Source organism: Pseudorca crassidens, chromosome 4 (assembly GCF_039906515.1).
Source record: "Pseudorca crassidens isolate mPseCra1 chromosome 4, mPseCra1.hap1, whole genome shotgun sequence".
Lineage (NCBI taxonomy): Eukaryota > Metazoa > Chordata > Mammalia > Artiodactyla > Delphinidae > Pseudorca > Pseudorca crassidens.
Window position 1 is genome coordinate 31,755,412 of NC_090299.1, and position 26,133 is coordinate 31,781,544.

At 42.6% G+C, this 26,133-nt stretch overlaps 1 protein-coding gene across 9 annotated transcripts in view; it reads right to left on the reverse strand.

The window, feature by feature from the left end:
* SGMS2 (sphingomyelin synthase 2) overlaps nt 1-19,883 on the reverse strand; it is a 113,420-nt gene extending 93,537 nt beyond the window's left edge. For 4 of the 9 annotated variants that reach the window (XR_010942903.1, XM_067735386.1, XM_067735379.1 and 1 more), the window contains exon 1: nt 19,700-19,883. The gene's annotated coding sequence lies outside the window, so the exon portion shown is untranslated. Of the gene's footprint in view, nt 1-18,765; nt 19,135-19,273; nt 19,581-19,699 lie in introns of those variants that run through there. The other 5 variants (XM_067735387.1, XM_067735388.1, XM_067735384.1 and 2 more) reach the window with 5 other exon arrangements.
* Nucleotides 19,884-26,133: the final 6,250 nt, after the last annotated feature.

A 26,133-nucleotide genomic window follows, 5' to 3' on the forward strand; every position in this document is an offset into this window, starting at 1 on the left:
AGAACTTTTGCAAATTATATCCTTCTGGCTGTTGTCTCACAATTTTCCTGCTCCTTGCTCACCTACTAAAGGCAATTGACTTGTCAAGAGGAGAACAAAACAAAAAAAAGATTAAAAGGGGTCGGCGGGGGTGGGGGGGTGGGGGGAGTAGGCTTAGATTACACCACTGGATAAAGAACCTTTAAAAAAAATTAAGATCTATATGTGACTAGTGGTCAATGGAGAAACAGTAAAAGGAAGAAATCACTGCAAAATGTATGTCTGTTTGACAGACTGAGCCGACCTCCAAAATTCACTGAGGCACAACTGGAAATTACAAGACGAACGTTCATTAAGACAGGTACACTTTACTCCAGTTTCCAAGACTGTTTGCCAGATAAGTAGACGTAGCTTGAGCTAAATTTCTCTCACATACACCCTAACACAGAGAAACAGAGACACAGAAAACGCTCCAGAATATAGCTTCCTTCTCCTAATTTCAAATATATTTCTCTACCTTCCTCCCAACCTAATATATATAACATGAATTATCTTTGATAAACCCATGTCCTTTAGACATGTATAATCTCACCCTAAAAAAAAAAAAGAATCTCACTGATAAAGAACAGTTACATCACCCCCTTAATTCCTTTCTCTGAAAAAGGTTATTAGTATTCTATATCTTTAGTTCACTTTTCTCAAGTCCTATAAAGTTTTCTTTGTAGACCAGTGTCATGCTGCCTCTGAAACACAGAAGCAATTATTAATCAAATTTTTCCTTTTTGTCCCTATTAGCAACAGCACCCTTGTCATGATCATCATCATGTTCCAGAAAAGTATTAGAAGAGCCTGCCAAATTAAGTCTTTCTAAGATTTCAACTTTGTGCACAGGCAAATCTTCAGGCTCTACAATAAAACCTGAAGTCCTCCTCTTGACAATCACCACCTTCCTGAATCTTCTCCTTACCCAGAGTGGCCTGGAAATGGCACTAAACTGGCTTAGAGAGACTGATTAATAACTTCCTAGTAATCTTAGTTTCTTCATCTAAATAAAAAATTAGTCTAACTAGACCACTGAAGGATTGTTTTTCATGCTCTACTTCCAACATTTTTATTCCACCTTTCTCAACCTCATGGAAGATTTTTTTTTTTTAAGTCATGTTAACTGGCATCTATTATTACTAGATGATGGTTCCCTGACTCAAGGAACTTAAAATCCAGTTGAGGATCCAAGGATGCTATGTTAAACCTAATAAAAGTTTATTTCTGACTGCCCCCAAAATGAGGTCCACAGACAGTAACTGATTGAGTGTGCATTCTCAGTGGTGAAAATGAGTGCTCTAAGAGTGGAAAAATAGTTTGCGGTCCTCCAAAGGGCATTAAAATTACTCAGGGGGAAGGGAGTGGTTAGAAAAAACCTGTCGAAAAAGGCAATAATGAAAGCAAAAGGTGGAGAAACACTGAGAGAGGAACCCAGACAGAACTTTAATGCTCCTTCCTCAAAGGGGTCCTTTCCTAACCACTGTCTAAAGTAAGTCTCTCCTCTTATTCTCTCTCAGCACTGCTGATCCACTTTCATAATTTTTAATTATATTCTTGTTTCCTTGTTTTGCCTGGGTGTCTCCCACACTGGGTGACAGGCTTCACGAGATGATGGACCATGTCTGTTTGTTTATAGGAGTTCACCTTGTCTGGCACAAAACAGGTGCTTGCTGGTTCCTGCCAAGCCTTTCCCCTTAACCAACTTTTATTCTCCTGACATACTGAAGGACGTGTCAGAACCCTTTTCCAGACATTACTGCAAGAGATGGTCTCCAATGCTCCTAATTCACTCTTACTTTCTTTTAAAACCACTTCAAGGTCCCCTTGGCCACAGAGCATAACCTGCCAGAAATTTTCCCAAGGATCTTTGATCAACTATAAAAACTTTAGTATGATTTTCAGAGTTTTTACAATAATAAACCTGATATTAAGAGAAAAGAATTAGGCAAGGAATGTGCATATATTTTAAATGCAAGAATGAATATCAAAATAGCACTTTTTATTCTTCAAGGTATCTAAGATTTTAAAAGACCTTTCATTTCTTACTCCACAGCTGTTGTTCTGCTTCCGCGTGTATCAATAATGGAACTACTAACAGACAAGGCAATAGAACAGTCTAGGACATACACCCATTCCACATGCAGACGGGGAAATTCTAACGTGAACAAGAGGTGACACGTGTATTGGGCAGACGGAAATAAAACTTGACGTACAGGAAGTCATTTCAAATCAGAACAGCTGGGACTTCTCTGGTGGCGCAGCGGTTAAGAATCCACCTGCCAACGCAGGGACACGGGTTCGAGCCCTGGTCGGGGAAGATCCCACATGCCGCGGAGCAACTTGGCCCCATGCGGCACAACTACTGAGCCGGCACAACTACTGATCCTGCGCTCTAGAGCCTGCGAGCCACAACTGCTGAAGCCTGCGCGCCTAGAGCCCGTGCTCCACAACAAGAGAAGCCACGGCAGTGAGAAGCCTGAGCACCGCAATGAAGAGTAGCCCCTGCTCGCTGCAACTAGAGAAAGCCCGCGCAGAGCATCAAAGACCCAATGCACCAAAATTTTTTAAATAAATAAATTTATTTAAAAAAAAAAAGAATCAGAACAGCTGCCGTTAGGATGATATCGCCCCCTGAAAATAGATCCTGCCCACCTAGGAGTCAGGTCAGGCGTTATCACAGTCAAAATTATCTTCGTGAAAATATTACGTGAGGAAATCAGGAAGATGAGCAAGTCTTTTGATTTGCTTAGAACAACAACAAATATATATCTTTCCACAGTATCAAGATATTTGGCAAGTTCTCAATTATAAGTTTAGTTGGAAAAAGTAAAAACACAGATATACTTGTGTGTGTGTATGTATGCATGTATGTATATAATCCACATGTATATCCATATATATCTATATCTATCTATCGAAGTTATATGGACTAAAACCAAAAAATATATAAGATACTTCATTCCCTCAGTTTTCTATTGAATGTGGTCTTTAATTAGGGTGACCATATAATTTAACACCCTAACCAGGCCAGTTTTGAGTCAAAGAGAGACTTACTAATAATTAAACCAGGACAATATGTATACACTGGGACTGTCCTGGGCAAATCAGGACACATCATCACCTTAATTATAATAGAGTTCATGGAAAATTGTAAGATTTCATGAAATACAAATCAGATGAACAATTTAAAAATGTGTCTCCTTTAGTAAAGTTTTTAAAGAAAAAAAAGGTTTTAAGAAATGAATTCGTAAAGGCTAAAGTCCACAAAAGATTTTGTCCATATGAAGCAACATCCTACTAAACAAAGGATATAAATTAAAGAATGAATAGTAAAGTATTAACATAAGGAGTTAATCTCTAATAGGACCAGAAGTTTAAATTAATATTTTCTTTAATTAAGAGAGCCAATCCTTTCTAAAAACATAAACCAACCCCGTATAGATATTTCTGCGCCATAGCCTCTAGTACCACTTAGTTATTGCTGTTACTAGGAGACATTTGCACAAAAACAAGATTTATATCCTTCCTTGCTTTTACTCTTCCACCTAAAAGAACAGTCCTCCATTATTAGCAATACACTTAATATCTCCACAGCAACTAGTATAATTGGGGTGTTGCAACAGGAGGATAATGAAGTGCAAAACAAAGTGATAGAAGTAGCATAGAAGAAAAAACCACTTCCTCACAGCCTTGATGGGAAAATAACTACCAAAAAGAAAGAAGGAAACTTGCTAAAAAGAACCCTTCGGGGGTGGCTTTACGCAGTCGCTACTAGGGCTTTAAGATACTCAAGCATCGGGCTTCCCTAGTGGCGCAGTGGTTGAGAGTCCGCCTGCCAATGCAGGGGACACGGATTCGTGCCCCGGTCCGGGAAGATCCCACATGCCGCGGAGCAGCTGGGCCCGTGAGCTATGGCCGCTGAGCCTGCGCATCCGGAGCCTGTGCTCCGCAATGGGAGAGGCCACAGCAGTGAGAGGCCACAACAGTGAGAGGCCCGCGTACCACAAAAAATAAAAAAGATACTCAAGTATCCAACGAGGCAAATAAAGGTTTCCAAAATGGTGAATCCTATGGAGCAAGCGCAGATGACTTCACCCAAAGAACTCTGAGGTGGGGAAGAGATGAGGTTCCTGAAATAGATAAGAAGTGATTTCCACAGGTTTTCACATGTGGCTCCCAAGAAGGTACAGGGAACAAGGTACAGGTAAATGTCTAAGAGGGCATCAGAGCTTTGTAACCCTCCCAAACCAAACCCTGGCAACTGGTGAGGTGTGTATGGGGGAGTGGGGGAAGTGGAGGGAGGGAGGGGGGGAGGGAGGGGAGGGCAATCCTGGGCAAAATATATCCAGCCCAGGCCCGACAGTGGCTACAGAAGGCAGAGGGCAGCAGTCTGAGTATCAGGAAACCTGGGCTCTTCATTGGCTTCTGCCTGACACAACACAGGCGTAAATAATGCAAGCAAAAAAGCAGTTTTTAAGAATACCCATGGGGCGGGGCGCGGGGTGGTGGGACGAATTGGGAGATTGGGATTGACATATATATACACTAATATGTATAAAATAGATAACTAATAAGAACCTATGTAAAAAAATAAGTAAATAAAATTTAAAAATAAAAGACATGATTTAAAAAAAAAAAAAAAAAAGAATACTGGGCTTCCCTGGTGGCGTAGTGGTTGAGAATCTGCCTCCTAATGCAGGGGACACGGGTTCGAGCCCTGGTCTGGGAGGATCCCACATGCTGCGGGGCAACTAGGCCCGTGAGCCACAACTACTGAGCCTGTGCGTCTGGAGCCTGTGCTCCGCAACAAGAGAGGCCGCGATAGTGAGAGGCCCGCGCACCGCGATGAAGAGTAGCCCCAGCTTGCCACAACTAGAGATAGCCCTCGCACAGAAACGAAGACCCAACACAGCAAAAATAAATTAATAAATTAATAAACTCCTACCTCCAACATCTTGTTTAAAAAAAAAGAATACCCATTAATTTAGAAAACGTGTTCAGGGACTTTCCTGGTGGCGCAGCGGTTAAGAATCTGCCTGCCAAGGCAGGGTACACGGGTTCGAGCCCTGGTCCTGGAAGATCCCACATGCTGCGGAGCAACTAAGCACGTGCGCCACAACTACTGAGCCTGCGCTCTAGAGCCCGCGAGCCACAACTGCGGAACCTGCGTGCCACAACTATTGAAGCCTGCTCTCCTAGAGCCCGTGCTCTGCAACAAGAGAAGCCACCGCAGTAAGAAGCCCGCACACTGCAACGAAGAGTAGCCCCTGCTCGCCGCAACTAGAGAAAGCCCGCACGCAGCAATGAAGACCCAATGCAGCCAAAAATAAATAAATTTATTTAAATATATATATATATACTAAAAGAAAACATGTGTTGAGTGCCTACATCATGCTAGGAAATAACAACAACAACAAAAATGTATAAATTTTGCTCCGGAGGAGCTTAGGCTGGAAGAAACATAGTTTCAGCAGAAAAATCATATTACAGTATGGTAGTCCAGTGACAAGAGAAAAGCCTAACTATTCTGGAACAAAGAGGGGACACCTAGCCTATGGGGGTGAACTGGAGAAGGAAGAGAGTGAGGAAAGCTCCCTGCAGGAGATGCTGGAGGTCATTTGTGCTTTAAATCACTCCTCTAAAAGGTTCAACAAGATCACCATGTAAAGGAATCCTCCACATCGTAAAACCCAATGAGCACTGTGTTCTCATCTTACTCAACTCCTCGAGAACTTACAACAGAACTGATTACTCCATCCTGCCTTAAACACTCGATTTAGTTGGCATCTGGAACACTGCTCTTTTTTGTTTGTTTGTTTGTTTGTTTTTGCGGTACGCGGGCCTCTCACTGCTGTGGCCTCTCCCGTTGCGGAGCACAGGCTCCGGACGCGCAGGCTCAGCGGCCATGGCTCACGGGCCCAGCCGCTCCGCGGCATGTGGGATCTTCCCGGACCAGGGCACGAACACGTGTCCCCTGCATCGGCAGGCGGACTCTCAACCACTGCGCCACCAGGGAAGCCCCTGGAACACTGCTCTTTTCGTGCTCCTCCTACCTCGCTGGTTACTCCCTGGTCTCCTACTTGATCTATTTATTAACTCCGTTATTCCTCGGGGCCTGATCTCCGCTGCCTCTCTTCTCTGCCTAGGAAATCTCCCCAGGTGATTCTAGATTTCCCATCTCTTTACATACCACTTCTATGCTGACACCCACTGGCCCTGATATTGTCCCTGAATGCAGTTCTCAGAATCACTACTGGCCGTTTGACAACTATCTCCATTAGGACGACTAACAGACAACTCATACTAACCAATGGCCAAAACAGAACTCTATTCCCTACAACCCCGTCACCCACCAGGATTCCTGCTTGATTTCTCCTACTCTGTCACGTCACCCATCCAGACCTATCCATTAAGTCTTGTCGACTCTATCTCCAAACCTCTCAAAACCATGCACTGCTCTCCATCTCTAATACTGCCACGCTGCTCCAGCCCGCATCACTTCTCACGTAGAATGCTGCCAATAGCTTCATAACTGGTCTCCTTGCTTCTATGCTGGACCCCTTCTACTCCGCTCTGCCCAGCAGACAGATCTGTTACAAATGTAAATCAGACCATGTGTCTCTCCTTCTTAGATCACTTCACAATGCCTTCTCATTGCATTTGGAATAAAATCCATGGGCCTTACAAATTTTGCAAGTACCAGCCCCTCCTCACCGGGTCCTGCCTGCCTCGCCACCGTCTTTCTCACTATTCCTTCCTACGCAGACACTGCGGCCAGACTGGTCTCCCTTCCTTCCCTTGTGTAACCAAGCGCTCTCCCTGTTCCCTCTACTAGCTCCTTCTCACCCTTCACCCCTCAGTGCAAGTCCAACCTCTGACAAACTTTCCTGACTGTGCTAGGGCAGGCTTCCCCAGTCATCTCTACATGTTTCCTTGAAAGAACTGGTCCAAGTCTGAACTGATCTTGTTTATTAGTTTTACTTGCTTATCATCTGCTCAACCTCCCTTTTCAGCACTTCTTCCTCTCTCAACACATAAACTCATACAATCTCCATTAAGGGTAGAAACCTTGAGTATCTATTGGTCACTGAATCCCTAGAATCAAGAATCAAGTCTAGCACATAGCAAGTGCTTGAAAACTGTGTTGAATGCATTTATCAATTTCAGAAGGGGCTGAGGAGGGCTTAGGACTGGTCTCAGCCACCTGTGTGGTACAGGTATTTGATAAAGTCAATATATTTATGAAATCCAGAGCAACCTATCTTGAGACCTTGGTGAGAACAGCAGCTTGTCCAGTGGCTGGGGGAATGTTTTGCTACAAAATCCTCCACCATGATTTCCTTCCTCCGCATTTAGGTGATTTTCCTGCACAGAATGGTACTCTTTCCTTTCTCCCTTTCTCCCGACCTCCTTTTCTCCCTTCCTTCCTTCCTTTCTCCCTCCCTTCCTCCCTCCCCCACCTTCTACCCCCTCTCCCCTAGCCCTCTACCTCTCATACTGCACCTGTGTTTTCTTACAGTCTAATCTTATCTATTCCTGGCAGACTGATATTTGATATCAAGTAATGATTTCTCTCATCTATACAGTGGCCTTGCTTCCTAAATTGTCACAATAAGCAACTGAACAAGAACACAAATTAGTAAGCAGCATCATGCATATAAACAGGGCAAGGATAGGGTGAAGGTGGTGACGGATGAACAGGTAGACAGCGAGGGGACACATGAGAGGAAGTAAGTGTGGTGAGGCTCTGGGACTGAGACCAGGGTAGATGCCACACACATCCCACTTATCACAGCTCACCAAGGCATATGAGCAGCCATATTTCCTATAAGCATAATAATAAGAACCTAATAATCTAAATATTTCATTTATAGGCCCAGGCACACCTCCTGGCACTGAAATTCACAAATGTATATTACAGACAACCTTAGAGACATGTTTCACTGTATCGTTCAGCCAGTTCACTCATTCTAGCAAAAGGCACCAGAACCAGTTTTCTCTGGTGACTCCATGATATAATTCAGTTTATAAAATACAATAAATTATAATTATTATTATAATAATTTATAAAATACAATAATATTTTATATTATTGTATATAGATATTATTAGATTATATAGATTATATTATTATTTTATTCAGTTTATAAAATAAAATACAGGGATAGTTCTGAGGATAACCTCAGATTCATGCAGGGTATTGTTCCTTAAGGATAAGGCTGGCCAGAGCTGCACTGCCTGTCAAAGCAGCCACTAGCCCCATGTGGTCACTGAGCACTTGAAGTGTGGCCGATCCAAGCTGACATGCGTAGTTAAGTTCAGAATACACACCAGGTTTCGAAGATTTAGAAAAAAAGTTAAAATGTCAAGAATTTTTATATTGATTATAATCGATAATGATTAAAATCGATAATACTAAATATGATAACATTTTGATACATTGGTTAAATAAAATATGTTTTTAAATAAAATATGTCCTTAACAAAATGACTCCAAATATCCTATCTCTGTGGTTTTAAGAGTCTCCAATTTTTTTCTACTTCTACACAAGACAGTCTCTTCCCTCTAGAAACTGCTATATGTATATATTACACCATCCAGCTAGTGTTCCACCCATATTTCTTTAAAACTACCAAAAATCTTATATTATCCCTTATTTCATTTCTTAAGCAGGAAAATTCCCAAGATTTTAGTTCTTACACTGCTGCTATTTCTACATTGCACAAAAGGGTCCTTAACTGATGCAAGCTGTCTGCAAATCACAATTTAAGATTGTTACTGGAGGATTCCTTAAAAAAACAAAAACCAAAAACTAACCCCGTCCATTATGATAATTCTTGCTATTCTTAATTTCCATAATTGACACGTTGATTCCAAGATATCGTCTACTCTGGGGTCTATAACCCTCTAGGTACTTACTACAGATGACCCAATGAATGATACCACCTTTTATTTGTTTAATTTATTACAATTTGAAAAGCCATTGTATAGAAGTGCTCTTGCTCTCAAAGAATTCATAATAACATTGCTAGGCAAGCACAGCAAGAAAAAGATTTTTAAAATGTAAAGGGAACCTGACCTCACATCTGTCAAAATGACTATCATCAGAAAGACCACAAATGGGCTTCCCTGGTGGCGCAGTGGTTGAGAGTCCGCCTGCCGATGCAGGGGACACGGGTTCGAGCCCTGGTCCGGGAAGATCCCACATGCCGCGGAGCGGCTGGGCCCATGAGCCATGGCCGCTGAGCCTGCGCATCCAGAGCCTGTGCTCCGCAATGGGAGAAGCCACAGCAGTGAGAGGCCCGCGTACCGCAAAAAGAAAAAAAAAAAAAAGACCACAAATGTTGGTGAGGATGTGGAGAAAAGGGAACCTTTGGACACTGTTGGTGGGAATGTAGACTGGTGCAGCCACTGTGGAAAACAGTATGGAGGTTCCTCAAAAACCTAGAAATAGAACTACCATATGATCCGGCAATCCCACTCCTGGGTATATATCTGAAAATGAAAACACTAATTCGAAAAGATACAGGCACCCCAATGTTCATAGCAGCATTATTTACAATGGCCAAAATATGCAAGCAACCTAAATGCCCATCAATAAACAAGTAGTAAAGAAGATGTGAGACACATATACACACAATGGAATACTACTCAGCCATAAAAAAGAATAAAATTTTGCCATTTGCAACAACATGGATGGACCTGGAGGATATATGATGCTTAGTGAAATAAGTTGGACAGAGAAAGACTAATACTGTATGTTATTACTTGTATGTGGAATCTAAAAGATAAAACAAACTAGCAAATATAACAAAAAAGAAACAGACTCACAGATATAGAGAACAAACTAGTGGTTACCAGTGGGGAGAGAGGAAGGGGGAAGGGGCAAGATAGCTGTAGGGGATTAAGAGGTACAAACTATTATATATAAAATAAATAAGCTACAAGGATATGTTGTACAGCACAAGGAACACAGCCAATATCTTATAATAACTATAAATGGAGTATAATCTATAAAAATTTTGAATCACTACTATGTCATACACCTGAAACTAATATAATATTGTAAATCAACTATACCTCAATAAAAAATAAATAAAAAATAAAAATAAAATAAAGAGAATCTGGAGTCAAAACTCAAGGGTTAATGCCACAACCATCACCACCATCGCATGTGGACCATCATCTTACCCCAAACAAATGCACGGCTATAAGGACGGCCACATTTCTGTTAGGCAACTCTGATGAAAGGCCCGGGTGGCTCCACTTCCTCTGGAATCAATAGGACTTTTCTTTTTTTGCTAAAACCTTGATGCTGTCCTTTAAAATAGACAGTATATATCTGTACACAAACGTATAGAATTATAAAAAGTTAACTCCCTCTGCCCCAAAGTGGTTCAGTTTATATGCAAAATAAAACAGCCCCCCTCAAATGTAAATACTTGCTATACTTGACGTGCATACAATAAATCACGAGATGAAGCAGCTCTTTCACAGGGCTGGCATAAAGGAACAAATCAAAGCACTGATTGTTCTAGAAATTCTCTGTATTAGTTTCCTGTTGCAGCTGTATAAGTGACTATAAAGTTAATGGATTAAAACGACACAAATTTCTTCTCTCACACTTCTAGAAATCAGAAGTCCAAAAGGGGACTCAGTGGGTTAACACTGAAATGTCAGCCGGGCTGTGCTCCTTTCTGGAGGCCCGGGGGAGAATCCATTTCCCAGCCTTTCCCAGCTTCTTAGAGATCGTGTGCATTCCTTGGCTCGTGGCCCCCTTCCATCTTAAGCCGGCAATGGCCGTCTAAAGTTTTCCTAAAGGTGCCAACTCTCTGATTCTGACTCTTCTCTTTCACTTTTCCACTTATAAGGACCCTTGTGATTACATTGGGTCTACCCAGATCACCCAGGATAGTCTCCGTATCTTAAGTCAGCTGATTAGCAACCTTAATCCCTCCTTGCCAGGTAACATAACAGGTTCATAGTTTCTGGGGATTAGGATGTAAACATCTTTGGGGCACCATTATTCTGCCTACCACCATCTCCAAGAGTAACTAGAAAACATTCAAAGAAACCTCACATGTGCAAGCTAGTCTCCTCCAATAAGGATTTTTAAATATTTTAATTTACAATGGGTGAAAGCCCTAAAACTTAAAAAAATAAGTAACATTAAAGCAGCAGGAGGACTTCCCTGGTGGTGCAGTGGTTAAGAATCTGCCTGCTAAGGCAGGGGACACGGGTTCGATCCCAGGTCTGGGAAAATCCCACCTGCCACGGAGCAACTAAGCCCGTGCGCCACAACTACTCAGCCTGTGCTGTAGAGCCTGTGAGCCACAACTACCGAGCCCATTTGCCAGAACTACTGAAGTCCGCGCACCTTAGAGCCCGTGCTCCACAGCAAGAGAAGCCACTGCAATGAGAAGCCCGCGCACCACAACGAAGAGTAGCCCCCGCTCGCCGCAACTAGAGAAAGCCCGTGCACGGCAATGAAGACCCAACGCAGCCATAAATAAATAAATAATTTTTTAAAAAAATTGAGAACTCAAAAAATATGTTTAAAAAAAAAAAAGCAGCAGGAAGAGGTTGCAGCTGAGTGTGCTGATCAGGGGACTGGGAGAATGAATGCACGGCTCCTTTCCCGGACACAACACCAGGCCTGACTGAGCACTCACAGGCTTTTTGAGAGAAATGTTTGACAATACTGTATCGTCAATACATTTCAACAGCAACACTGAAATATATGACCTAGCTGCAGTCCTCCACACGGTAAATCATAAGGAGGTGATAGCATGTGTGGACGGGTGTGATGTTGCCTTTGCTAAAACTGCATGTGCAAGGATAAAATGAGGCCCAAGGTGTGAGATACATGCTAGATTCTACAAACCACAGTGCCTCATACTAGCTGTGTGACCTTAGGCAAGTGACTTAACTTCTCTGTGTCTCAAAAGAGGAGTCTTAAAATGGGGATAATGATATCTGTCTCAGAGTGTTTAAGGAGGAAGAGATGAGTATAAGAGTTCTACGTGCTCAGAACAAACCCTGGCATAGAGTGAATGCTTCAAGTATTTGGAAAATAAAATTGTAAATGTTCCTGCTTTGCTGCTTATAACTTGCCAACCAAACTATACACCAAGGGAGTGCACCTCTCAGCACTAGCTAACCCATCACAGAGGATATGATATTATATATATACACACATAAATATTGATTTAACAGAAACAATGCCCTTTGTTGCTACTAAAGTTTGGTAGCAACTACTGGGGCAGTAATAACTGGATGGTTAAATAACTTGCAGATCAAATGCAAATCTCACAAAACAGTAGCGGCTGTGTTAGATAGACCGTCTCAGGGCCTCCTAAAGAAAGATGTAGAGCATACTGTCCGGGGAGGACAGTAGGGTCTGTGATTCTTAATGGCCCCGCATTTTCTGGGACAGTGGTGCTCATGGTACAATACTCCGCAGAAGGCTGAGCTTTGTGAGGGACAGTGGCAGTTATGCTCACCAGCGCTACCAGCATCTGCTGAGAGGGCTGGCATATTGTGATGGCAGCTTTTAAAGCTTTTCAGCATTCACAGCTGATGTTATATACTTCTTACGCAAGTTCTTGAATTCAATGGCAGTGGACGACCAATTTTAATAATTTTATTTTAACCCTGAAGGAAGGGAGGAGGAGAGAGGGATAGGACCCAGATCCTACCAATGCAGGCAAGATATCACAAATGGCTATTAGGTTACAAGAAAAATACACTACCTTCATGAGAAATAACGAGAAACAATTTGATTTGGGGGACAACAGGAATGAACCCTTTGTTTGAAAAGTTAGAAGTATAGTCTATATGCAAAAAGTAATAGCTGAGGGCTTCCCTGGTGGCTCAGTGGTTAAGAACCCGCCTCCCAATGCAGGGGACACGGGTTCGAGCCCTGGTCCGGGAAGATCCCACATGCCACGGAGCAACTAAGCCCGTGCGCCACAACTTCTGAGCCTGTGCTCTAGAGCCCACAAGCCACAACTACTGAGCCCATGTGCCGCAACTACTGAAACCCGCGCACCTAGAGCCCTGCTCCACAGCAAGAGAAGCCACCACAATGAGAAGCCCGCGCACCGCAATGAAGAGTAGCCCCCGCTCGCCACAACTAGAGAAAGCCCGCGCTCAGCATAAGACCCAATGCAACCAAAAATAAATAATTAATAAATAAATATTTTTTAAAAAGTAATAGCTGAGCCACCAAATATTAACTATGAACCAAGCATTATCATCAGTGTTTTACACATTTAAAGTAATATAATCCATTATCACCTTAGGAAGTAAAAACTATCTGAAGGTCCCTTCCAGAGTCTTTCACTTCATCTGACTTTTAGTAGCTAGCTGTCTTTTCTGACAACTGTGGCTTCAAAATTATCTTTCATCTCCTTTTATTCCCTCCTCTTTAACAATTTTAGTATGTGGTTTTATTCTTTTTAAATAGTACAAGGGGTTTACTGGGAGAAAAGATGTAAATATAAGACAAACACTCAATCCAGTTAATGCTGCTTTTTAAAAAAAGATCTAAGAACGTGCACAAGTTTGTTTGAAAGTTTTAAGTGACACTATCAATCTAAAGACACAAAATTGTAAGGCTGAATTTTAAACTGTAAGCAAATCATCAAATTAGGGTTTGACAGTAGGGAAAACCAATCAGCAAATAACTGATTAACCTATTTATACTACAATTTTATTAACTGTTTTTTAAATTCTGCTTTGAATTAAAAGTCATTGTTAGGAATTAACAAATTGAACTTATCTGGGTTTCTGTATGAAGAGGCTGAATTGAACACTACTCATATTCCAACATCCTTTATCAAAACCATGAGGATAAAATAACTAGCATTCGATATGGAAATATAAACCCAAAGCAAAATTAAAAGTTTGACTTGGGACTTCCCTGGTGGTCCGGTGGTTAAGAATCCGCCTTCCAATGCAGGGGACGTGGGTTCGATCCCTTGTGGGGGAACTAAGATCCCACATGCCTTGGGGCAACTAAACCCATGTGCCGCAACTACTGAGCTCGCGCACCACAACTACTGAGCTTGTGCACCACAACTAGACAGTAGCCTGTGTGCTGAGACTAAGATCCGATGTAGCCAAAAAATAATAATAATAAAAATAAAAGTTTGACTCAGGGTAGCAAAGAGGGTATGATATTATAATAAAACTTGAGAAATGTTTAAATGAAGAAATGCTTTATACCTATAATGAAAACTAGCTAATGGATATTTCTTGCACTTTCATTCATTAAATCAACCGGAAAATGTCTTAGCAGTGATACACTTCTCAAGAGATCAAACAACAAATTTCTAAGATATTTTTATTTTATTATTTTATTTTTTTGCGGTACGCGGGCCTCTTACTGTTGTGGCCTCTCCCGTTGCGGAGCACAGGCTCCGGACGCGCAGGCTCAGCGGCCATGGCTCACGGGCCCAGCCACTCTGCGTCATGTGGGATCCTCCCGGACCGGGGCACGAACCCGTGTCCCCTGCATCGGCAGGCAGACTCTCAACCACTGCGCCACCAGGGAAGCCCTCTAAGATTTGTTTAAAAGGTGATCAGTTTAAAAGTGATGAGCTTATTCTAAACCTGATGATACATCTGCTGTATATGTAATACCTGCAAAATGCAACCTGTCTATCCTACTGGGTACCAAGGAGGCAAATTGTAGAAGTAGAATTTCTTTTCTGAGATACAGGCACCCCTATGTTCATAGCAGCACTATTTACAATAGCCAAGACATGGAAACAACCTAAATGTCCTTCAGCAGAGGAATGGATAAAGAAGATGTGGTACATATTTTCAATAGACTTACTCAGCCATAAAGAAAGAATGAAATAATGCCATTTGCAGCAACATGGATGAACCTAGCGATTATCATACTAAGCGAAGTAAGTCAGAAAGAGAGACAAACACTTATACGTGGAATCTAAAATACAACACAAGTGAACATACCTATGAAACAGAAACAGACTCACAGACATAGAGAACAGACTTGTGGTTGCCAAGGGGGAGGGAAGGTTTGGGAGTTTGGGATTAGCAGATGCGAACTATTATATACAGGATGGATAGACAACAAAGTCCTACTGTATAGCACAGGAAACTATATTCAATATCCTGTGATAAACCATAATGGAAAACAATATGAAAAAGAATATATACGTATAACTGAGTCACTTTGCTGTACAGCAGAAATTAACACAACACTGTAAATCAACTATACGTCAATAAATTTTTTTTTTAATTTCTTTTCTGCCTGGCAAAATCAGCACTGCTCCATTCTGCTATATTTCCCCATAAAAGAAGTTCAGCTTTATGTCTAATAACAATAATACAAACACAAATAGTTGTTAAGAAAGGCTCTGTGTTCCGTTTTCATCATAAATCCCTTGCGTAATGAGCTACTGACTTATTGTGCCCCTCCATAGAGAATGTTGATCCTATTGCTGAAATCTTATGAGAAACACTAAAGGAACAGAAATTATAACAAATTTGAAAGAGAAAGGAGAAAGTTTCTAATTCTGAATATGGTGAAAAAAAAGGCAGATAAATTAAAGATCATAATTCACTTTTTAAAATGACTAAAATAATCATGGATTGCACACATATATAGTTAGAAGGATACTTATTGCAGAGTTGCTTAAAATAGTGAAAACTGGAAACAAACTAACTGTCCAACGATAAGGGATTGGTTAAGTTGAGATGCAGCCATTCAGTAGAAAACTATAAAAGACGCTGTTTAAGCATATTTTAGTGATATAGAGGCATCCATATTTGGGTGACAAAAAAAGTTAGAAAACAGTATGTAGAGAACAAACCCGGTTTCGTAGAGAATAATTTTCTAGCTGTGTAACTTCAGGAAAGTTCCTTAATTTCCTTAAAGCAGTTTTTTTCCTCCATAATTGTACCTACCTTATAGGTTAGAGTGAGGATAACATGAGATTCTCAGTATAAAGTAACTGGCATACAGCACTTACCACAGTAAATGCTATACATGTTAGCTCTCGATGTTGTATGTTCATAGCGGTGAGAAAGCATTTGAGGATATAACACTAAGTGATTTTCTGGGTGGCGGCTGATTTGTTTACCTTGTACTTTTAAACCTACACAAGTAAGAAACTGAAATATTACACTATTCACATACAGTGATTATTCTCTTAAAAATCTACGACGGTGCTTTCTTTGCTCACAGTAAATAAATCTTGGCTGAACTGATCTTACCCTTCAAATTTCATTTAAACAAGTTTGCTCTGATATGGTTAAAATTATCTGACTTGGGACTTCGCAGGCAGTCCAGTGGTTAAGGCTTCACCTTCCAATGCAGGGGGTGCAGGTTCGATCCCTGGTAGGGGAGCTAAGATCCCACATGCCTCTCAGCCAAAACACCAAAACATAAAACAGAAGCAATATTGTAACAAATTCAATAAAGACTTTTAAAAAATGGTCACATCAAAAAAGAAAAAGGACTTCCCTGGTGGCACAGTAGTTAAGAATCCGCCTGCCAATGCAGGGGACACAGGTTCAAGCCCTTGTCTGGGAAGATTCCCACATGCCGCGGAGCAACTAAGCCTGTGAGCCACAACTACCAAAACCCACGTGCTTAGAGCCCGTGCTCCACAACAAGAGACGCTACCGCAGTGGGAAGCCCACGTACCACAACGAAGAGTAGCCCCCGCTCGCCACAACTAGAGAAAGCCCGCACGCGGCAATGAAGACCCAACACAGCCAAAAATTAAAATAAAATAAAATAAATTTATTTTAAAAATACTTGACTTGGGCTTCCCTGGTGGCGCAGTGGTTGAGAGTCCGCCTGCCGATGCAGGGGACACGGGTTTGTGCCCCGGTCTGGGAAGATCCCACATGCCACGGAGCGGCTAGGCCCATGAGCCATGGCCGCTGAGCCTGCGCGTCTGGAGCCTGTGCTCCGCAACAGGAGAGGCCACAACAGTGAGAGGCCCGCGTACCGCAAAAAAAAAACTTGACTTAAGGGCTAAATTTGTCTATATAATGCTGTTACTGGGTAAAGCAAGGCATACGTGCATGGTTCCAGCATACGTGCATGGTTCAGCCTCAAAACTTATGAGACCCAGTTCACTAGAAAGCCAGTAGATCTCAAATTATCAGTGGGAGGCAACCTATCATAGCCTAATCATTTCTGGTTTCCTCCCAAGTCCCTTCCTCTCTCCTTCTTTTTGACTCTTTTCCTCTCCATAATCAAAGGCTAGGGGCTCTTTCTACCAGTCTTTAAGCCAGTTACAGTGCCTCCTTCATGTTAGCATTGCTAGTACCTAGCATAGTGGCTGGAATATAGTAGCTGCTCACTAAACATTCACCAACTGAATAAATATCTGATAGTAGTAGTTCACAATGGAGGCTTCAAATCCCTCATAAGGGAATTAGATAAAGGTGGATAGGCTACTCTTATCTGAAACTGTCTAGAATTCTCGCTAATTCTTCCTTAAGAAAACAAACAACATCTCACTTCAACGTATCACTTTTTTAAAAGTTCTCATTTGTATTCCATTGCCTATTTTAATAGAGGTAAGATTATTTCTATGTTTTTCCCTATATTTTGTTTAAAGTCCCACAAGAATTCCAGAGAGTTTAATTGCTCAGAGAAACACAGCCAGTAAGTTACCACCCGGATAGCCTTAGGTCTTCTGGATTCTGATGCCCAAGATCTCTGCATCACACTGTGGAAAAAAACATTCCCTGTAACCTTTGACCCTAAAAGTTGTTGCAGATATAAGGTAAGAACAAATGTTTTCAGTAACACCTGAGCAAATGCTCCCTATCCCTCCAACTGTCTCCTAGGCGTTTTTATAAGATTCCGTGAAAACCCAAAGGTGTCCAAGTGTTTCCCTCCACGTTCAAAAGTCAACCAGCTTTACTGAAAAATGAAACTAGAGAAGCCAAATTAGACATTAACTTGTTAAAAAAACACTTCACCAGAAGACTACCGTGAAGTAAGGCCAGCAGCAAACCAAGGAAAGGGCTACAATTTTGTCCTGCGTATTTTTTTAAAAGGCAAAAAAACAAGTTAAGGGTAAAGTTAGAGAGTTATCCACACATACTTTCTTCCTCCAAATTCCATTTGTCACTTTCAGCCACTGCTCTGACTCTGTTCAGTGAATGGCAGTTCCCCTGGTATGGGGTGGGAACCCGAACTCTTTCAGGTATCCACACAGAAGCGTTGAACTTACTTCACACTCTGAGGAACTTGCCAAAGGATTTCACACCCTAAACCTCAACCCACCAGGTTTGTAAGTAGGAAATCCTGTGGAAATTAATTGGTGATTATCTAAGCCAGCTGGAACACACTATTTATATATAAACAGTTAAAATTTGTTGAGGTCTGCTTTGTGGCAGACATTATGATAGGTCTTCTGAGGTTTAACTCTCATTATTATCCTCTGAAGTTGTTACAGTCCCATTTTACTAGTTCAGAGTGTTTAATGCGACTGAGAACCCACCATTAACAGATGTGACTAGGATTGAAACCAAGGATTTGGAAAGTTAAGTTCAAAATCCACGCCCACCTAGAGGCACTAAACAATTGAATCTCTTCAAAAATTTAACATACGTGTCAAAACGATCCTAAGGTCGTATTAGAGCAAGCAAGATGAAATAGAATGGCAGAGACTGATATATAAAAATTACAGGACATAACGTTTGAGTTGTTTAAAGACGTAGCCGCGGGCTATTAACCATCCATACCTCAGAGAAGTAGACGGGTCCAGTCGCACCTATCTGCGCTGAAACACCAAGCCTCCCTTTCCTTAAGGGTAGTAGCTTTGGAATGCCAAACGTGGAAACGTTTCAGTGTGGGCAGCCCAGAGCTGGGTTCTTACCGTTCACACATCATCAGTAAGTGCCTCTCAAAAAAGCTTAAAGACAGTCCCTCCTCCACCTCCTTTGAACTAAAGTCCTGACCTCCCGAGTGGCTCAGGACAATCTATGGTTCAGTCTGTGTCCTTTCAACGTCAGGACCGAGTGACCCGCAATGGTTGCAAATGAATGAGATGAATGCTCAGAGCGTGGAGACGAAGCCACACGTCCATCCTCTCTATCAGGCAAAATCAGGGAAGGATGCCTTGGGGCGGGGCGCGTGGGAGCCGAATTAGAGCCACGTCCGCGTTCGCAGTCCACCATGCCCTCCCCGCGCTGCGCCCGCCGCACGGCTTTCCAGCCCATCCTCCTCCCCGGCCCCTCCGGCGCTCCTTACCCGCTCTCACCTGGGGCTCCAGATCTTCCCGGCCGGACGCACCAGCTCCCGGGCCCGGGATCTGCTAGCGGACGGAGCCCGCTGCCGCAGCCGCAGCCGCCCCCGGCCGAAGCCGCTGTAAAGTTTGCTCGGGGTCTCGCCCTCTCCTGCCTCGGCCCTGCCAGGGAAGCACCTTCCGGGTCTCTCCCGCGGCTGCCCCTTCCGAGGCCGCTCTCGGCGGCGCTGCAGCACCGGCCGGGCTCTGGCTGCCGAGGACGGCTCCTTGCGCGCGGAGGGCGGGGTCTCCCCGCTCAGCCCGCGCCGCGGCGCTCGGTGTTTACCGCGGCCCCGCGGCCCGCTCTCCCCGCCCGCCGCCCTGCGCGCTCCTGACATCATTCATTCTCTCACACCCTTGCCCGCCCACTCCGTTTCCAAACAGTGACTCACCCGGCGGCGCCCGCTCCCGCTGCTGTGGCTCTCCAGGCGCAGAGCGGAGCTCGAAAAACCGGTGCGACTTCTTGAGAAGTGAACCCTCAGCCGCGGCTCTCTGCTCCCAGCCGTTAAAGGTGCAGGGAAGGAGGGGCTTGGCAGGCGGGGCAGATTGGCTCAGCGGGGAAAGGCTGGAGCGGACTTCCCTGAGCGGTGACAGAGAACAATCTGGGAAAGTTCTTTGGGTGCCACTCCCTGCAACTTTTAAGGGTGGGGCCGGGAAGAGATCCCCCCACCCCCGCACGTTGCCTTTCTCGGGAACGGTTTCCTGACGTCGGTGTGAGTGGCCTTGGGGCACCAGCGGTTATTCACTGGGTATTGCTTTGGCCTGGGTCAAAGAGTGGGTTTCCAGACCTCAAGGATTGCCGGGCAGGATTAGTCATGGGTCCGCACGATGGTAACTCTAGGTGAGAGCTGGAAGGGTTCACCAAGTTAATGAGGCTACTAATACTTTCCCTTAGGTGACTAACCACCATGTCATATGTCCTGTTAATTGATTTGCTTCTCATTAAGGATAGAAAACAGAAACCAAAATGAACAGTGAGAGAGTAGCTCTTTGCTCAGCGGAACACTGCGCTTTTCCGCAGCTTTTCGAGAGCACAAGACGGCGGTGTGAGATTTCTTTGATGAGCTCAGCAGTTATGTTTTTAGAAGGGGTGTTGCCTTCTTTAAAATGGTCAAGGCTCTACACTTTTTGGAGTTGCTATTCATACACCTGCTGGGCAGTTTTCAAAGTAAACGATGGCTGCCTCGGATTCTAACTAGGATGAATCAGAGGGAATTCGGTCAAATCCTTATTGAATTTAACTGACAGATATGTTTTATGTTAATTTCTACTTTCGGACAGGGTAATTATGCTTAGGATTTGCACTGGCTTATGGGTGATTACATATAGTCAACAAAAATAATCAAGAGACATGTCTGGGTGCTCAGTGCAGAAATCATGGAGGTAAACAATCATCTGTTTATGATACTACAACAGGATGGTAACAGAAAAACAAACAAAAAAAAAACACACAAAAAAACTTGCAGGACAGTCCCAAAACGGACAACTGTATGATGTCACTACAGGAGTTTCCCTGAAATGAAAACGCTCCTGAGTTAACCAGAGGTTCAACATCATTGTTGTGGAAAATGTACATCAAGGTACAGAAAGGTAACAACCCAGAACACCAACAATTGAAATGTATTTCACTTGGGTTTATGTTTCCTTTTCAATAGGAGTTCGTTTTTTACAAAACCCAGGCATTTTGCCCAGAAGGCACTAGCAAATGGATTGGCTTGCTAGGATGTAAAGTAAATAGAAATTCAAACCAACAGTTTTTATAGACCATCACAGATGTAATCAGAGGCTTGGGTGTCCTGTCCGCTGGTAACACAGAAGGACTAGATTCAAACGTAGCCACAGGAAAGTTTGAGTGAATATCCCACCTACTCCCTACTTTGTGACCCAAATGTTCAGGCATTATGGAGATATGTTTAAGTAAGATTTTCTACAGATCTCAGAAAATGATATTGTGGGCTTCGGGGTCTGTGTCCATGGGTGAAGTCAAAAAGCTCAAAAGAAGGCCTCCCATCCTGTGTGTCTTGTTGCAGATGTAAATCCTGCAGCTCTATCATACAAAGGTCTCTGTCTGTATGAGAGGCTGTTTAATGGGTAGTTTTAAATTTGCAGTTACTATTATGTCTCAGTTTAAATATTGTGAAATAAATAATTACGTGATTTTATTATACCACTTAAATATACCCCAGTAAATGTAATATTGAATAATATAATTGTGATTGAGTTCCATGAAGCTTTTCCATTCTATTCATTGTCAACATATGAGAAAGCAAATTATTCATCTTAATTTCCATGTTTTGAAAAACATTGATTGATTGTCTGTCTCACAGAAAGGTGATTTTTTCTTCAACTGAACTTTTTGTTCATACAACATATCAAAGTTTACTAAGTCCCTGATTAATCACCTTCCGAAAATAATAATGCTGAATGTTCTAAAGGAGAGATAGGGCTGACAGTTGTGTTCCTGTCAATTTTTTTTCTAAACCAGTACATGCTGTAAAGCGAGTTTTACAGATATTTCTTTGGTATGATACAACATACTGGTTAAGTTAGGAAAACATACATATCTGTAGTACTTACCTGCTCTTATAATAACTCCTACTCTAGATGTACCTAAGTCATTGACTCAAGCAACAAATGTTTATTGAGTTCCCACTTTGTACCCACATTGTTTGTCTAAGAATCACCATGTGCATCTTCTAAACATATGTCTCAGCAATGGGAATGTTTGCTTTTTTAGAAAAATTACCTAAGGATGTTTAGAGCAGTACTATTTATAACTTCCCCAGGGTCCAGTGCCTGGCATGTAATTATTCAGTGAGTGAAATAAATGAATGAACAAGCCTCAAAGAACAAACTAATAGTGAAGTAATCCCATGTTATGAGATACTATATAGGCAATGGGAAAAAAAAAGAATAAAATAGTTCCATAGGCTCTTAGAAAACTCTGTGTTAAGTGAAAAATATGAGTTGATGAGAAATATATTCACCCACAATTTTTATGAATCAAACATAACTTCCGGGACTTCCCTGGTGGCACAGTGGTTAAGAATCCTTCTACCAATGCAGGGGACACGGGTTCGATCCCTGAACCAGGAAGATCCCACATGCCGCGGAGCAACTAAGACCGTATGCCACAACTACTGAGCCCACGTGCCACAACTACTGAAGCCTGCGCTCTGCAACAAGAGAAGCCACCGCAATGAGAAGCCCGTGCACCGCAACAAAGAGTAGCCCCCACTTGCCACAACTAGAGAAAACCCACACACAGCAACGAAGACCCAACGCAGCCAAAAATAAATAAATAAATAAAATTTAAAAAGCAAAAAAAAACCCATAACTTCCCAGGGCTTCCCTTGTGGCACAGTGGTTAAGAATCCACCTGCCAATGCAGGGGACGCGGGTTCAAGCCCTGGTCCAGGAAGATCCCACGTGCTGTGGAGCAACTAAGCCCATGCGCCACAACTACTGAGCCTGTGCTCTAGAGCCCGTGAGCCACAACTACTGAAGCCTGCGCGCCTAAAGCCCATGCTCCGCAACAAGAAAAGCCACCGCAATGAGAAGCCCGCACACTGCAACGAAGAGCAGCCCCCTCTGGCCGCAACTAGAAGAAAGCCCGCATGTAGCAACTAAGACCCAAGGTAGCCAAAAAGAAAACACTTTTTAAAAAAGGAGGAAGACAGGTTTTAAAAAAAAAACAAATCCCCCCCAAAAAATCCAGAATCAAACTATATATTACCTCTTGCAACGAGATACAGTCAGCCCTCTGTATCTGTAGGTTCTGTAGCCTCCGATTCAACCAAGATCAAAAATATTCAGAAAAAAATTCCAGGAAATTCCAAAAAGCAAAACTTTAATTTGCAGTGCCAGCAATTATTTAGATAGCATTTACATTGTATTAGATATTATAAGTAATCTAAAGATGATTTAAAGTATATAGGAGGGTGTGCATAGGTTATATGCAAAATCTTTGCCATTTAATATAAGGGATTTGAGCATCCTTGGATTTTGGTATCCACCAGGGTCCTGGAACCAATACCCTGCAGATACTGAGGGCAACTGTACAGAAGGTAAGAATGGGAGGGGGAAACTAGTATTTCTGGACTATTTTTCAATAAGACATATTACTTTTGAAATCAAAAACGACAACACAAGCAATATTACAACTGAGAAGGCAGTAATACGAGTCCATGACATAAGGAAGCTTACTGTCTAGCTGGAGAGATAATAACACCCAGAACAATAGAGATTAAGGCTGATCACCCTCTGAATTTGGGGTTTCAGATATTTATTCTGTGCCAGGTCCATCCAAAGAGCAAACACCTACCATTTATTGAGTACTTATTGTATGCCGGGGACTGTGCAAATTGCTTTACCTATATTATCTCATTTAACAATTTCAGCAACAATCTGAGATAGGTACTCATAATGCCCTTCTCTACATATAAGGTAACCAAAGAAAAGAGAGATTGTCATTTTCTGGAGATCACATTCAAGTAAGTAGCATCATGGGAATTCCCTGGCAGTCCAGTGGTTAGGACTCTGCACTCTCACTGCTGAGGGCCCAGGTTCAATCCCTGGTCAGGGAACTAAAACCATGCGACAAAAAAAAAAAAAAAAAAGTAAGTGGCATCATTGGGGCATAAAACCAGGACCTTCTGGCCCTAAAGTTCATGCTTTTGGCCACTATTCCTTAAATTGCATCCACACTGAGTGTTGTGCGCGGCGCTTCTGCACACGATCTCAGAGCTGAGGGGTCAGGCCCGGCTGTTTCATGCTAGGAGCTGTGGTGTGAAGGGCCGTTGATGCAAGGTCTCTGCATGCCGCACCCTGGGAGCAAGTGAAACTAGACCAAGCGCGCAAGAAGAGGTTAAGACCTTATCACCTGGATTCCATCTTATTTTTCCTGGGGACCTCAGTGGACTTTTTGCCTGTGACTAATAAGAGGTCCAGTCACAGGCCAAATGGACTTCACTCCAATGCCATGCCAATCGTGGGCAGCAAGAAATGGAGCCATGGCTGCAGGAATTCCCCAAGCCTTCTCCAGGCTGGCCAAGCAGGGCAGTTCTTGCCACCCTGGAGCGTGAAATTGCGGAGCCAACAATAAACTGACAAGGTCCAGCGTAGTCGGAGTTGAGCCGATGCAATTATGAAATAACCCCGTTTTGAAAGTGTGTTGTCCAGATGCCGCTACAGCTGAGTCTTTTCACAAACAGCAAACTCTTGACCATTTCTTGCATGTTCATACTCCCTCATGAGAAGTGGACATCCATAATCTGTGAAAGGATTCCAAAGTGAAATTGACACCATTGCACTGAAAATCTAGGCTATTGAAACCTAGATAGTCCTGGTTGGGGAGGGGGCAGAGTTATTATTATTTAGAAAAAAAACAACAGCTGTTTAATGATACCTTAGGAATTAGAAAAATTTCATGATTTGCCAAGATGAGCCAAATGTTGTGACACATTAAACACTGACATTGAAACATGCTCTAAAAAAAAAAAAATTGCATGCACACTGAGTAACAGGGGTAATAGGGGCTTCCCTGGTGGCGCAGTGGTTGAGAGTCCCCCTGCCGATGCAGGGGACACGGGTTCGTGCCCCGGTCCGGGAGGATCCCACATGCTGCGGAGCGGCTGGGCCCGTGAGCCATGGCCGCTGAGCCTGCGCATCCGGAGCCTGTGTTCCGCAACGGGAGAGGCCACAACAGTGAGAGGCCCGCGTACCGCCAAAAAAAAAAATAAAATAAAATAAAGTAAGGTAATAGTACCATATTATGCTGCTATTGGAAAATGAAGAAAAAATGTATAAACACTGTTAACATTTTGGTGTCCAGTCTCCTTCCATTAGATTTCCATTGTTTAAGATAATTTCAACAACAGCATACAAATTATTCTTATTCTGATTTTTTTTAAAAAATTAGCACTATATCATATGCTCTTTCCTCAAGATTATTATTTTAGTGGCTGGAAGGTGTGCCAAAAAAATATATATATGCTTGTACATGTATGAGTGTGCACTGAACTTGGTCTCTCTGAAATCTGGTAGTCTAGTTCTTGATTGGGGAGCAATTTAGTTTAATATTTTAATATTTTTCTACTAATGAAAATCCTTGGGCTATCTTTTTTAGAGTTAGTACTACTACACTATCTATACAGATGTTCTATATTAAAGGAAAGTGTTTTGGGTATTCAGAAGGGTAAATGAAATGTACTATTTGCCACATTTTATGAACATTACTGTCCATGCTGTTTCTGGACTGGAGGAAAATGAGGAGGGTGTAGGGACAGCAATACGCAGTTTTGCCGCAGTCCGGGTGTGACATGGCCGTGGTCTGCGTTAGGAGAGTAGTGATCGGAATGTAGAAGGTAGAGCAGATCTGAAGCATAATGGACAGAACTTGCAAATCAATTGGATGTGGGGATGGAGCCAAAGATGACTCCTACTTTTTTTGTTGACTTGAGCACTTGGGTGGATGGATGGTAGTGCCCTTATACCAGGACAAGGAATGCCAAGATAAGAACAGGTTTATGAAGGTAGATGATGAATTATATTTAAACATGATGACTTTGAGATCTGACACGTATAATTGGAGATGTCAAGTGGGGAGCTGATGATAGTAGTCTGGAACTCAGAAAAGAGCCAGGAACTTGCAGATATAAATTTGGGGAGAGTCAGCATGTAGATAAGAAAGCCACAGGAGACCTTGGCAAAGACGGCGGAGTAGGAAGACCCTGAGCTCACCTCCTCTCATGGGCATACCAAAATTACAAATATTTAGAGAGCAACGTTTGATGAGAAAACCCAGAATCTACCAGAAAAGATCTTG